Source organism: Elgaria multicarinata, chromosome 2 (genome assembly GCF_023053635.1).
Source record: "Elgaria multicarinata webbii isolate HBS135686 ecotype San Diego chromosome 2, rElgMul1.1.pri, whole genome shotgun sequence".
In the NCBI taxonomy this organism is placed as follows: Eukaryota; Metazoa; Chordata; class Lepidosauria; order Squamata; family Anguidae; genus Elgaria; species Elgaria multicarinata.
The window spans coordinates 51,773,104-51,785,651 of record NC_086172.1 but is presented as its reverse complement, the minus strand read 5'-3'; the positions used below and the strand labels follow the sequence as shown (position 1 = coordinate 51,785,651).

General features: G+C 39.0%; 1 protein-coding gene across 2 annotated transcripts in view; it reads left to right on the top strand.

Annotated features, from left to right (window-relative positions):
- The window catches only part of KCNJ3 (potassium inwardly rectifying channel subfamily J member 3), a 138,150-nt gene that overhangs the window by 12,916 nt on the left and 112,686 nt on the right, over positions 1 to 12,548 (top strand). The gene's annotated exons all lie outside the window — the stretch shown is intronic.

Genomic DNA, 12,548 nt, shown 5'->3' with positions numbered 1-12,548 from the left:
TTCTGAGTATTAGGCATGTGTTTCACAGAGTTCATGTCTGAATATGCAAGAGGGCTACTGGGAAAACATTCTACCTGTGTATAGTTTTGCATAATATTGTTTCATAACATCTTGCATTCCCTTTGTATTAGTCTTTTATTTCTAATATAGGATTTTCTTTGGTTTACTCTCAGAAGGTTATATCAGGGTAATTGAGGGCTAATCTACACCTATAGCCCTTTCTCAAGGAAGGAGGGATGATCGCGCTGGTTCCCTGCTTCCGCGATAGGCACTCATGGGGCACATGCGGCTGAGGTTTCCCGCAAGTAAAGGAGAGCCGTTGCAGGAGGTCGTGTGTTCCATGACAGTGGTTCCGAATGTGTATTGACAGAAGCGGGTGGAACTAGGCATATGAGTACGGGGCATAGAATATATTTTTTTAATAACTCCTCTAAGATGCGCACCAGTGCAGACACACAGCCACACCGGGGGGTGGGGTAGGAACTGTGTCGAAGATGCACTCCTGCACAGAGATATGTTTGTGTAAAAAGAAAGAAAAACTGTGATGAAACACACCGATGCCCATGCACGCTCCCCTCACAATGGATTGGCTATTTGCTGTGCCAGGAACTCATGCTGAACAGCAACAGCTTCGTGAAGGAAGGGGGCACACCAGCTGCAGACTTTGGGATTGTGACAAATCCAGTCAGTGATATTCCTGAATAACTGAGGGTCAATCTGAGATCACCGCGAGAGTAGGTAAACGTTATGTGGCCCAGTAGGGAGGACTGTGATGTTATTCAGGAATAAACGGCTGGTGTAGACACGGCCTGAGTTGACGCATGAGACATGCAGGTGAACTTTACTGCCTACCGGAATCCTTAAGTTAGGATATTACTTTCCTACTGCTCTTGCTTGATGGATCTTTTTCAAAAACAAATCCTAGGAATTATAATTCTAGTGTAGTTACTTTTATGCACATTCATCCACAACAAGCATTCCAAAAGCACTCCCATAGAAACCCTACAATGCCCAGTTGGGAGTTTGATTGTAACTGTGTGGATATTGCAGAATCGAGCCCCGCCTCTTTAATAGTTTAATAAATTAATCTTACAGTGCAGTCCTATGCATGCCTACTGAGAAGTAAATTCCACTGAGTTAAATAGAACAGTACATAAATACAAGAAATAACTATTACAAATACATTTTTTTTCTTTTTAAAAAGAAAGGTTTATCCAAAGTTTGTACTGTCAACATTTGGATAAGACACTTATCCAAAGTTTGTACTGTCAGCATTTGCCAGAATGTACCATTAAGCTGAGGGGGCAAGCATTTCATTAGAAGAAATGCTTCATTGGAAATGAATTCCACTGGCATTTATAGGGTGAGATGAGATGGTTGCTCTTGCTCTGCAACCCCGTCTCCCTAAATGGAACACAAAATTTGTATGAAACTGAGGCCTTAGCTAGACCTAAGGTTTATCCCGGGATCGTCCCGGGGCCGTCCCTGTTCATGTGAATGACACATATCCCAGGAGCAGGCAGGGACGACCCTGGGATGATCCCGGGATAAACCTTAGGTCTAGCTAAGGCCTAAGTCTATGTATATTTTCATTATAGTAGATATGGGTGAATATTGGGTGTGCAAACAGCCTCTGCATTCTCTTCAAAGGTTAGCTCAGTATCTCTTTGTACCAACTTTGCATGGGGCAAAGGAGTATGCTCTAGTGTTCTGGATGTTCTGGCCACTGTGGTCAGTTATGTTAGAGAAAGGTGCCTGTGGAAGGTCCTTACAACTGATATATACTCATTCTTACAAGGGTACCAGTTAATGTCCTGTTAATCTATCCTTCTTACCACCCATTTGGTCTGGCTTCATAGAATGTCAAATAAATTTATGGTGGTACAGTGGGTGGAGCCTCCCCAGTTTGTCTGAGTCCTTTTGTTCAGTATCTGCAAAAATTTCAAGTTTGTGAAATTGCTTGCTTTGGTGGATGAGGCTGCAGTTTCATTTTGTTTCTTTTTAAGTTTTGAATTTTCCTCTGTGAATTTGCTTGATTTAAGATACTCTTGATTTTAAAAAGAATAACTGATCAGTCCACTAGTCATGGTGGCAACTCCTGGTTTGTTTAACCCAGGAATTGGCAGGGACGGGAAGTGTGGATATTGCGTACAAGCCATTTCAGCTTTTAACCAACAACCCAGTTGTTGTTTGGTGCATTGTTTCATGACATGCAAACCTGGAACTCTATGTGGTTTATGGGCTAAACAAACCGAAGTTAACAATTGCCCATGGATTGTTGTTGGCACATCACAAAATAACGGGGGCATTCCTGGGTTGTTTATTAAAAGCGGAAATAACTTGTGCACAGCTCACACACTTTGCTAAACAACCCAGGAATTGTTACTGTGATGTGCTAACCAGGTTAGTAAATAAAGATTTGCAGTAGGATCTATATGAAAAATAATATAAAGACAGAGATGGGATCGTACGATAAATAATGCAAAATATAGTGGATATGAAAGGTGAAAGTGGTCCAGCTCAGGAGATTCATCAGTCTGATTACTAGCAATTATAGACGGAAAATTGAAGTGCAGAATCAAAGACAGTTAATAGGAAATTTAATAGAAAGGGGAATGGTATTGTAAGTGGACAAAGATGAAAACAGAAACTGATTTCATGCGTAAGAAATATACATTGGTTCCCTGCAGTATGGATAGTTATTATTGAATTTGTTTCAGAGAAGAGAAATGGCAAGTGATAAAGAAACTGAATCCAACTTACAGTCTGCTTTATGTAATATATCTTCTTTAAACAAAGAAGGTTCTGAAAGTAAAATTTAATTCCAAATATTATGGGCATTTTGACAAATAGCATGATACTTAAATTGTTTACTGTTTTCCCCAGAATTAAATAGCAAACATACTAGTCCTGAACTAGTCTTTCTTTCTCTTTCTCTCTCTCCCCCTCCCCCTTTTCTGTTTTTCTTTTTGCCTGTGACCCCTGGGATTTGGGGAAACGAGTATATACGCTAAAGCCTCCCTTAGATGGCTTGAAAATTACTTGGTTTAGGGCATTTGGCAGAAGCTGCAGTTTTGTACAAGAAAACCTTGTCATGCGGTCATGGAAAATATGGGGCATATGCCAGATAGAGGTGACTGCCACCCTTGAGCTACAGCTGACAAAGAGCCTGGTTTGGATATGCAAATAAGATAACATGGTTTCTATAAAAGACTGAACAGGGGAACAGTTTAATTGGGTTCCTTCCATCCATCATTGCTGACAGGTTGTGCCTGAAGGGGAAATATCAAAGGGAGCCAGCCCTTAGGACGTTGTCACTTTGCAGGTTGGGGAACAGCGTTGCACGAGGATGAGGTCTTTTTTTGGCTTGAGTGTGTGAGTCTGAAGAGGATTAAAGTCTGTACCTCTCCACGTGAGAGGTAGGAATGAGATGAGGTGAAAATTGGGCTTCCATGAGTGAGAGGTGGAGCTGCTGGCCAATGCATGTTGGTAACTTTGGAGGCTCCATGCCACATTGTTAGACTGTAATTGAAATTTATTTGGTTTAATATGCACTGTATGTATTAGGATTTATAACCTCTCCTTTGTTTTAGACTGTTAGCTTTGATTATATTATTACTTTTATTTTTATGGTTGGTTAGTGATAGTGATATTTGCTTGAATCCTCAGGTTCCATGAGTATTACTCTGCTCATAAGATGCTCTTCTTGGCAGAATGATCACTGATTCTCCTTTTCTCCTGCATCCCCCCCCCCCCCGCCAAAAACTGTTGTAAGGTGTTTTTGGCACAATCTTGCGGGAAAGTGACAAATAAATCAATATGGGCTTTTCAAGATGATTTATTTCGGAATCACCATGTCTCGCTCACTCATATTTCATGAGTGATCCAGACATCATATGAACATAAGAAGAGCTATGCTGGATCAGACCAAGGGCCTGTCTAGTCCAGCACTCTGTTAACTCAGTGGCCAACCAGTTGTCGACCAGGAACTCACAAGCAAGACACAAGTGCAACACCAACCTCCCACCCATATTTCCCAGCAACTGCTGTTTATCAGAGATAATAAGTCTATATACATTGTCATCATCTTTTTGTGATCCGCCCATGTTTTCCCAGCAAATCCCCCAACTTTTTGTTTAACATGAAAAATCCACTAAGGAAGGAAACAGCAAAAATACTGCACTTTTTGTTTTTGTTTTTGGATGCTGTGGACACTAAAATGGAAGCAGGGTGGAAGGCGCTGTCCCTGGGGAAGGTAGATGACATGTTGAAAATGCCCCTCCTTTTTTGATTGCTTGCCGTGTATTTCCTGTTCTAGATCCATGCTCTGCAGCTCCTTCCAGCTTTTCAAAACAGCATTAGTAGCCACTTAATTAAAAGCTTCTTTTTCTCCTTTACTCGCAGATGTGAAAGTGTTTAGCACCAGAACTGAAATCGTTTGCTTAACATTGTAGTGTGCGTTGATGCTTTTAAAAAAAAATGTTAGTGAAAGAACAAATATAAATAACAATTTAAAAGTTTTAAATAGTGTGAGGCTGCTTTATGATGGTGGTGATGGAGTGCGTGGGCACTGAGGATTTATTTTTACATAGCAGTGATGTGCTACAGGGGGCGGAGAGAAATCTGCTCACTCCTTGAAAAAGAAATCTGGGGTTAACTCCTTTGAGCTCTTCAAAACAGCATTACCAGCCCCTTAATTATTTGTTTGCTTTGCTACTTTACTCCAGTACTGCTTAACTTTGTAGTTTCTTTTTAGAGTAGATATGTTAGTGGTATTCCAGAAGAACAGCCTTGTGCAAGGACTATAAATGAAAATAAAATTGTGTGAAACAACTTTGTGATGGTGTGTGTGTGTGTGTGTGTGTTGAGGCTTTCTTTATACTAAGCAGGGAGAGGGGAATCTGTTTAGTCTGTTCTTAGCTGCCTGCCAGTAGGTCCCTTTTCTAGCAGTCATGTTTGTTGGGAAGCCGAGCACATAGTTAGCAGATGCAGGAGAGCTGCATGCTCCATATTTTTAAATTAAGGAACTGTGTGGAACACTGTACTTCTAGTTAAAAAAAAAAAGTTCTGCGGAAAGCATTGTGTACAGGCAACTTACACTCACCAATGGCATGCCCAGAATGGAGAAGAGATAATGTGGGAGGGGTACAGAGCAAGGGGAGGATCAAGGGGAGGGGCAGTGAAATGACACAGGATGCATTCTTTCTTGGACTGCCCCTGGCTCGTGTGTGGGTGTGAAATCCCACTATGCCCACTGAGAAAAAGGAGTTTGGTGCGGATTGTGGGTTGCAAAACTGCATGCAACAAAACCTGGTACAGATACTGCCTAGCTGCAACAAAAGGGCTCCATGTGAAAAACCTCCCCCATAGATTTAATTATTGTGGTATAAATGGTTGTTACCATATAAGTTCATACTGTGAATAGATAGAGGTATTAGTTAAGTCATTACAAGTAGTATACATACTATTCTGAATTGCTGTTCAAGGAAGGCCATTAAGGCTGCAATCCTATACCGGGAAGTAAGAATCAAACTGCATGTTACATTAAGTGTGTAGCGTGCAACTCTGTTTTTCTTTTTCTTGTGTGACCCCCTGAAAGTCAACAACAACCCACAACCCCATGTGGCAATTACCAATATTTTTAAAAAAGTCCTCATTTGTGCTGATGTGGGCTTTTTCTTTCTTTTTTTACTATTGGTAACTGCTATGCAAGGGATGGGGATTTCTGGGGGTGGTTGTGGCTGGGAATGGAATGTGCTGTAGTCCCAATCCAAATTGGATCCCCACACTTACTTTTGAGTAAAAAACAAAAATATATCTGCACTCTACTTATCGAATGTAATGTGTAGTTTGACTCTTTAAGTTCTGTTGAATTCAGTGGGGCTTACTTTATAAGACTGCAATGTATGTTTGCTTAGCAAAATAACCTAAAACACATTGTAAAAATCAAGTGAACAGAAGCCAAATGATTCTGGTGGACAGTAGTAAATATTTCATTTCCCATGATATCCAAGTAGTTATACTTGCCAGCATGTTTTATAGGGCAACATATACAGATTGTAATTGTTGGTTAATCTTTGTGTATATTAGGAACTCTAAGTTAATTTAAAGAGTAGCTCAAACCTAGGATTACATTACATGACTCTGAGAATATGACTGTCAGATTCCAAAATGACTGTCAAGATTCCAAAAAGCTTTGTTGTAAACTGGCCATTTTGGGGCTCTCTGCAAAATAAGGATAATACAAAATTGTCCATATATTAATGGAATTTGTATTTAAACAAGCATATACATATATGTCATCAAACATAAAGTTATGAGGTTGCTCTTATGTCTATATATTTTTCAGTATGTTGAAAACTAATTGGTTTCAGTTAAAACATAGAACTTCGGTGGAAGTTTTGGAAATTTATGAGAACATAAATTCACAACCAGACAAGAAAGACTGAAAGGGCAATCCTGGAGTGGCAGTCTATTGATGTACAAAGTAGACAAAATCCTCATCCAGATATGGGCATACTGTGATCCTTGCTTGATTGGGTTCACATGGACAATCACTTATAGATGGTCATTGTCTAAAATAACTTTGGGAATTTACAGATCTCACTGTGGGTGATCTGTTCTGTTCTATTGTAAGTTTCAACCAGTTCTCAGCAATTCAGGTTTATGATTATAATTTATTGTGAGCATTACAATAACACTAATAGAAAATATACCTTGCATGTTACCATTGGACCCCAGCCCCTAACAAAATTGGACCTCCACTCCCAAGGAGATTTATTATGCTGAGCAATGCTGTCCTTTTTATATTACTTACATTAGCAGCTGAAAAACTGAAAATCAGCCACATTGCCCATATTGGATAGCAGTATCTATGGCTGGTGTGCAATGCCGTACTTACTATTGTTGTAAACAAGAAATACTTAGAGGGCAGGGTGCTAAATTATTATTCCATTGAAGAAACCTGGCAGAAGAATTCAGAATGGATTATCATGATTATAGACTACTCTTCCACACAGTTGCAAATACCACGTGTGAACGTCTATGGCCTGGTTCAGACAACACGCTAAACCATGCTGCTTAACCACAAAATGGTTAAGGGAATGCATTGCATTCCCTTAACCATTTTGTGGTTAAGCAGCATGGATTAGCGTGTTGTCTGAACCAGGCCATTGATGTTCATGCTTACATTGCTGTTATCCTAACAGTCCACTCATTCATTTATTTTATTATATTTCTATACCACAGCTCTCTGGGCAGTTTACAAAGATTAAAAACTATTAAAAATATATTATACAAAATGTATGCAGTTCATAAGGGTGGTTTTGCGCCAATCTCAACTTCTGATAACTGTTGAAGTCTCACCCTCTCTGTCAGCAGTTCATTATCCCTGGTGACGTGCTGCCAAAGGGTTACAGAAGGCAGGGTGGAAGAGGGGAAAGAAAAACTATGGAGAAGGTTATGGTACTGTGTTTGATTCCTTGGAGATCTGAGATTGGAATTGAGTGCCTTATTGCCATTAGTAACAAGAGATTTGGTGCAAGCATTACCTTTTCATTTACCTTGTATCGATTGCGTTGCTAGTTATTTTATGTGGAATAGTTTTTCAGTGGGTGAGATTATTGATTTTCAAGTAAAATAGAACTAATAATACATCAGATCTTGGTTTTTAAAAGTAATCTTATTTATGCACTTATTGCCAATTTTTTGTAGGTTAGCATTGATCATTTTATTACAATGCTGCATTTTGTATATCATTCCTGACATTATTGAACATGCCTTGTAGACAGCTCTGTCTTACTTGCCTCTAAACATAAAGATTTTTTTATAATTTATTTATGTAAAAAAATCAAACTGCATTTCTATAATATCCGACGCTGTGTACAAAGTACCAAACAAAAGAAAACCAGCATTTATAAACAGATGAAATTGTAAAAGAAACAGCGTTCTTGAGACTTCCTAAGGATTCCTTTGCAGTCTTATCATGGCGCATAAGGGTTGTGATATAGGCCTTAGCTAGACCTTAGGTTTATCCAGGGGTCGTCCCGGGGTCGTCCCTGCCTGCTCCTGGGATATCCTGTGTGTCATTTACATGAACAGGGATGACCCCGGGACGATCCCGGGATAAACCTTAGGTCTAGCTAAGGCCATAGTCTTGCCCAGTTTGCCCCAAAGGCCTTTGTGTGACATGCCACTGTTTTACCACTGGGTTCAGAGCTAGAACCAGAGTAATGGGGTTTCTTATGACAGCACTTGGAGGACAGCATTCGATTCAAAGCAGTGCTGCTTCTAGGTTGCCAAGATTACAAATGGACTCTAAGGCCAGATCTACACCAAGCAGGATATAGCGCTATGAAAGTGGAATGAAAGTTGTATATAAGAGGCAGGAGCCACTCCTAGCAGGATATAGCACTTTGAAAGTGGTATATGGTATGCGTCAATGGGCCTCAACAGTTGTCAGTGCACTTCAATATCGCTATAAAGCAGTAGTGTGGCTTCTGCCCTTTATATACCACTTTCTTACCGCTTTCATAGTGCAATATCCTGCTTGTTGTACATTAGGCCTAAGACTGCAATCCTATACCCATTTACCTGGGAGTAATCCTCATTGAAATTAATGGGATCAACCTCTGAGCTTTTAGTTCTGAGAAATACAAAGGTTTCCTGAAACATGTTGAATTTTTTTCAATGCAATTATCTAAGTGGACAATGGGGGAATATCCAATGTTAGTCCTACTTAGAGTAGACCCATTGAAATGAATAGATTTAAGTTAATTTTGACTAACTTAAGCCTCGTTCATTTCAGCAGGTTTGGATACTACCCATGGTTAGCTGGCCCTAATGCATGGCATCTGAAATCCAAATGTGAGACATATACAACAATTATTTGCCCTGTATTTGTGTAAAGTACCTCTTCTCTTTTTGTCTCCAACAAATACGGGAATGAGGTAATTTTCTTTCTAATTCTATAGTTAAAATATTGCTGCCTTATAACTCATACAATTTAAAACCTTAACTTGTTTATATTACCTTTCTATTTTCTTTTTGTTTCCCAGACTGGAGTTCTTCAATGAATAAACAATTTTGCAAATGAAGTCCATAACAGTTATTGGCTCACAAATATGTTTTACTCCTCAACCTGCCCACATATGCCATTTGTGAAACATTAACAATTGGATAAGAGTACAGGAGTGGGGGGTGGGGGTGGGTGGCAAGAGAAGGAACTGTTCCAGTTTGCAAAACAGTTCCCTACTGTAGGCGATTCTTAGGCCCTGTCACTTGGAGGCAATTCTTAGGTCCTTTCTACACCTAAGGATTATCCCAGGAAAATGGAGGGATTGTCCCTGCCTGCTCCTGGGAACCCCTGTGTGTCATTTGGATGCGCAGGGATGATCCCGGGACGATCCCAGGAAAAAAGGCAGGTGTAGAAATGGCCATAATCAACAGATTAAGAAAATAAATTGCTATTTACAAGTCTGGAACAGAAAAAAATAAACTACACAGGCAAATATTAACCCAAATCAAATCCATACTTGTTGCGATGCAAAGTTTGCTTTTCATTCTATTTGTCTTTTATGAAGTGTTCCAGTACCAAATGTACAACTCAGCACATAGGTCATGATAAAATAGTGTTATGGCAGAATAAAAAGACATTAAGTAGGCTCATAATGCAATGTCATTTTGAGCACAACTGTGTTGTGAAGTTGAATTCTGTTTATAAAACTGACTTGCGGAGAGTCAGCCTCATGAGCAATGGATCAGCGTAGGAACAATAAGCTGCCATGTAGAAGAGTTGTGTTTTTCTTCCTTTCGTTTGTGAAGAGCTCCCCAAAGTATTTCTTCATCCAAGCTGACCCTTCCTGGTTCTCATTACAGTCTTAATCCTAGGCATTTGCTGGCCTAATATGTCAAAATAAATAGAAGGGATCTTGGTGCTTAGTATTTATGAAGCTTATTGAATTTAAATGGAAATCCAATACCTGGCTGCCTGTAGCGAGATACAGCTTTTAGGGTAAATTTTGCTTGGTAAGCTTCTCGCTAAAATGTATAATGAGCATGAGACTCAGATCTTTAGTTTCCCTCCCTTGCAGAACTACACACACAAATTATTTTATGATCACATCAACAGACAAGCTTTTTCTGGTTGAACACTTCCTGGTTTTAAAGACATCTGAATGTGGTGGGGAAAAGCGAGATCATTAAAATGGAAATTGTGTGTGTGTTCATTCGCATGTCTGTACATAAGTTGCTCAAGGAGTGAGAAGGAATTGCTGTGGTGACAAAAGGAGTGCCGAGCTAGGCCTGACCCCATGTCTATTCACTCCCTAAATCCACATGTTTTGTTTATGTATTTAGTAGGATGAAGTCTTCACTGTCTTGGAATGCAGTCGGAATGTGTATAACTGATAAATCTCTGTTCATATACACCAAGATTAGTGTCAATATTTTATTATGAATCCTCATGATTAAAAATGTATGCTGAAATTAGTTCTTGGTTCGGCTGTTTATTGAGAGGAAGTATTCTTCAGTTTTGATTAGAATATACTACAAGTATTGAAGGAGTTGCATGCATTGCTGAGGAGCTGTGCTCTTCTTCTCTTAGGACTGGAAATCTTTGCTTAATTTTATTAGTTTTTTAGGTGTACTGAAAACACTGACAAATTGATGTAATCATATTGTATAAATGTTTATATGTACAAATGACATAGCACACCAGCACTTTTTGATCATTTAAAGAAAGTTACAAATAGATTTCATGTTGTGTTTTAAATTTATTCTGTCTGTCCCAGAGAGGCTTTATATATGTGCTTTGGGCTTATTTTGTTTTTGCTTGGCACTTTCCACTACAGAGAGTACTGCGCATGTGTTATCCATTTATTGTTATCCTTTTGAAATAGCAGTATTATCCTGAAACATAGTAATAAGTTTCCTTAAAGCAAGGGGAAAAAAATCTTATTGTCTTGAGTTTTGAAAAAAATCCCAAAATAAAGTGCTTTAACATTAAGTCTTAATCTAGCCACAGCAAAACCCTTAAATGCTATTATAGCATTATAGAGTAATGAAATGTGGGTGTTGATGTTGGAGGCTCTCTGTCTGCTTATCTATTGCTGATATGCTTTTAAAATTTCAGTATTCTGCAGTACAGTGATAAGCTACAGAACCTATTACAAGCTACTAGCAAATGAAAATCTGAGATGTAAAGGAAACTCAAAGAAAAATGGTTCATGGATTAATTCACAGCACTCTCCTAAAGCATTCTTAATGTTACTAGTACAAATCCTGTGTTGCCATGGGGGCTAGTAATCTGAGAATGATTGGATAAAAAATATGTTTGCCCATTTCCCTTGTGACTGGAACAACTTTACACTTTTAAAATAAATGTACTACAAATAAACCAGCAAAAGTGAAAACAAAAAAAATGTTATTTTAAAAAAGATCTTTTATGATTTCTTGAAGTTTAAAATTGAAAACATGTGATGTAAGATTTTTCTCTCCTCCCTCTTTTCAGCTTTTTCTCCTCAACTTCTCTTCCTCCTCTATCGCCAGCTGACTTTTCTTCAGTCCCTTTCCCAACATTCTGTGCCTATCCTTTCATTGACCTAGCACTCTGAGAGCTTGCAGGAGTAAGCATCATTACCCATGCATAGACATACTGTGTCACATGTTACATTACATGCACAATATGGGGCACATACATTAACCTCCCCTTTGCCTCATCCCTCTTTTTTCATGAGCTGCCTAAAGCTCGCACTTTGAACTTCTTCACAGTTTCAAACTTTTCTGCAGGTCTATACTGCTCAAGCTTCAGTTTAAAACAAAAATGAGTAAAATCAGTTGGGTAGATCTCTAGTAATAAGTCTTACACTACCATATTCTTATATAAGAGTTTGAAAACCTTTAGTTTGTCTTCTGTAAAAATAACTTAAATTATTAACTCACATCTGAAAGGAGTAGTTAATCAGAAGATGGGTAGTTTTAATGCTCTAATGCAATGAGCTGGGAGTGTGAGCACCATAGACACTTCTCTGACAGCTTGCCCCTCTGTTTGCCATATTACATTTCTGTGCATGCAAGGCCACTTTCCATGTTCAAATGGTGAAAGGTCAGGTTGTGAGCAGGGATTGATATCATTTATGTCTAAAGCAATACTGGCTATGAAAACCTCCAGAAAAAGACTGTAGCCAACCCTGTCTCATAAAACGCCTACTTTTATATTTCCTCAGCTTTCCAGATTGTTGAATTGCTGATATTGGCTGTACTAAGCAAAAGCTGACATGGTGTGCATTTGGTAGATATGCTAGATCCTTTGCCTGAAATGTGTTCAGTCCTATTCAGTGTGCCTACTGTGCCTACTCATGGGCATCCACAGAACAGAGGCCATCTGGAAGAACTGAAAATATACAAACTATCCTAACGGGAATGCCACAGTGCTCCTTGTTCTGCTTAGGAGCCACAATTTTTTATTTTTGCCATATGCACTTTTGGAGGTATTATTCAAAATAATTTTTATTAAATGGAAATTATCATTGACAAGCACTGTGGGCTAT